Raw genomic sequence first — 2,889 nt, forward strand, 5'->3', positions numbered from 1 at the left:
CCATTATAGGAAATGAAAAATACAATTGTAATTATTTAATTTTTAAAATAATAAGTTCTATGTTATAAAACAATTAAAAATATTAACCGATAAAAATTTTGGGCAGTCATCATTGAATACCTCCACAGTGTTGGGTTTGACTATGTTTCGACTTCAAAATCTAATCAAGATATTATAATGTAAAATAGTCACATTTATAATAATTTTAATATGTTATGTTTTCGAATTTCCAAGAAATAAAATTAACTAAATACGCATATTTTTTTTAAATTTTAAGTATGGTGATTATAATCTAATACAGTAGTCGCCGCTTATTGGACTCACTTAGGGACCCGACAATTTGAGTCGATTAACCAAATGAGTCAATAAGACGAATGACTCAGAAAAATTTTAAAAATGCTTAAATTTAAAAACTTAAAAATATGTATTAAGATTCAAGGTATGTATAAAAATAAAAATCTAGCTATACGCAATTAAAAATAAAATAAAATTAATAAAATAAATTAATTTTTTGATAAAAATCCATCTAATGTTGATTGGATTTTCCCTTCTTCAGCCAACTTCATAATTATATCTTCATAAGATTTATGTTTCTCGAATACGTCAAAATCGCCTCTTTCCTGAATCCTTCTACGTAAAATTTGAAGCGCTTCTAGCATTTGTTTAGTTGATAGTGGTTTCTCATCAGGTTCCTCTTCGTCGCTATCACCATCTACATTCTCTTTAAGCCGTTTTGACTGAATTTCACCACATATATCTTCCTCGGTAACAAGTTCAGTAGTTTGGACTTCTTCGTCAATATTTATCCATTCATTATAAAGTTCAGTTAATAGGTCAGTGGGTCTTTCGACAGGAGCTTCAACTTCTTTTGGATTGAGAATGAAACCACCGTGTATAAAAGGTACCAACTTATTTATAACACGTTTGTTCTATGTATGTACATATTTTATTTATTTATCTAATTTTCAAATGACCCTATAAACCTGTATGTGAGTCGAATAGACAAATTTTTTGCTGTGTCTTAGTATATGTGCGAATCGGGCCCACCCGTTTTGAGTCTAATAGGCGAATGAGTCAATTAACCGTGAGTCTAATAAGCGGCGACCACTGTATATCATAATTTGAATTTATGTTAATTACTAAAATTAATTATTATATATTACACATATTTCGTGCTTGATTATAATTTACCTAAATATATAATTTTATATTTATTTAAATGAATACTTTATCATATACAATAATCTACCGTGCTAGTCACTATCCACCAGAAACTGGAAAAAAATCATCATTTATTAGCATGCAATAATACTTCGGAATTTCAAAAATTTTACTATTATTTGGTGATTACCAGTGATGTCAAAAAATATAAACCAAAGTATATTTAACAAATATACTTAAACTTTTATGATTACTTTAGCTAAAATATGATAACAACATATGTTTTATTGAACATTAATTGTAATATTTGTTTTGAGGATTTGGCTGCTAGAAAAATTAGTTCAATTTTAAAAAACTGTAAGTTAAAGTGATAAAAACAAATTGCAATCTCTTTTCTATGTTGCCAGCTAAACCTATAACATAGTTAGGAGTTATAAATGCCAAACACCAATTTCAATTATCACATAATTTATTGTAAAAAGTTAAACTTGTTGATCATAAAATTAACTGAACAATTAAATCAGTGTTGAATAACAATTTAATTCTATAAAAATAAGGTGAAAATGGCCTAGGTTTGGTAACAAAACTAAGAAAGTATTTAAATATTCAAGTAGGTATAAAATTATAATGTTAACATAAATATATTTTTTTTGTAAGAGTATATAGAGTTCTACTATGAACTTGCTTTCGTATAATTTGTTTTTTTTTCTTAAGCTTTAAACTAAAATAGAAATGAATAGAAACAATTTTTATTATATTATATTCCTACATAATATATAATATAAAAAATTACAAAATGAAACAAAGTAGGTACAGACCGCTGACCATGAAGCAAAAGTTCCATGACTTTTAGTTTTATAAATGGATTTCTTTCTTTATAGTTTTTAACAATATCATATTTTATATAACTCTCTTTCATGGATTGCCATGTACAAACTCTACAAACCTACAACATAAAAAACATGACTTTTGTTACAATTTAAAAAAAAAAAAAAAAAATTTAATATCACAAATTATTGTTATTAAGTAAACTCTAGTTGTTGAAAATAACCGAGTAAATATTTTTTGAGAGGCTAAAGCTTTGTTATAACTTAAAATATATTTCATAACCATTACATTATCCATTTCCATCTTTTTCCACATCAACCAGATACATCAAATACATTGTTATTCTTTATGATGTTTTTGCCATACTAATGTCTTCTTTATTTGAATGTGGCAACCGTGTTTCATAAAAATTATTTAAACATTAATCACAAATTATGTACAATGTTTAATAAATGGATAATATTTACTTTTTACTCAATGAAGTAGTGGCTGCTGCATTTATTTTTGATAATACAATTTCTTGATAATAATCGTTGTAGCTAAAATTAAAAAAATTCCAATCAATAATATGTAAACTTAAATTTATATCAAACACTTCTTGACAATTGTATAGAGTAGAGCTTACAGAAATTGGAAACATAAAATAAATAATAATGTAAATAAATAATAATAAATAATAATGTGTGGTTTCCAAATGAAGGTTAACAACATGGGTAAATGTAGGTGTAGAAAACATTTATAATGATATTCAAGGAACCAGTAAAAAAAGGGCCATAAAAACCAACATTTAAGGGGACTCTACCAGGTTATTTTCTGTCTTTGTTTAACACATATGCAACATAGGATTTTAGACGTCTTCTTTGTCAAACATACTAATTGATCTAAGGAAGTGATAAGAAT

The 2,889-nt window shown here is 25.9% G+C and overlaps 1 long non-coding RNA gene across 1 annotated transcript; it reads right to left on the reverse strand.

Annotated features, from left to right (window-relative positions):
• Positions 1-1,698: 1,698 nt before the first annotated feature.
• LOC115033353 lies at positions 1,699-2,574 on the reverse strand. The gene is made up of 3 exons (XR_003838670.1): positions 2,457-2,574; positions 2,278-2,364; positions 1,699-2,107 (listed from the first exon to the last, which is right to left on the reverse strand). It is a non-coding gene; the product is annotated as an uncharacterized LOC115033353 (long non-coding RNA).
• Positions 2,575-2,889: the final 315 nt, after the last annotated feature.

Source organism: Acyrthosiphon pisum, chromosome X (assembly GCF_005508785.2).
Source record: "Acyrthosiphon pisum isolate AL4f chromosome X, pea_aphid_22Mar2018_4r6ur, whole genome shotgun sequence".
In the NCBI taxonomy this organism is placed as follows: Eukaryota; Metazoa; Arthropoda; class Insecta; order Hemiptera; family Aphididae; genus Acyrthosiphon; species Acyrthosiphon pisum.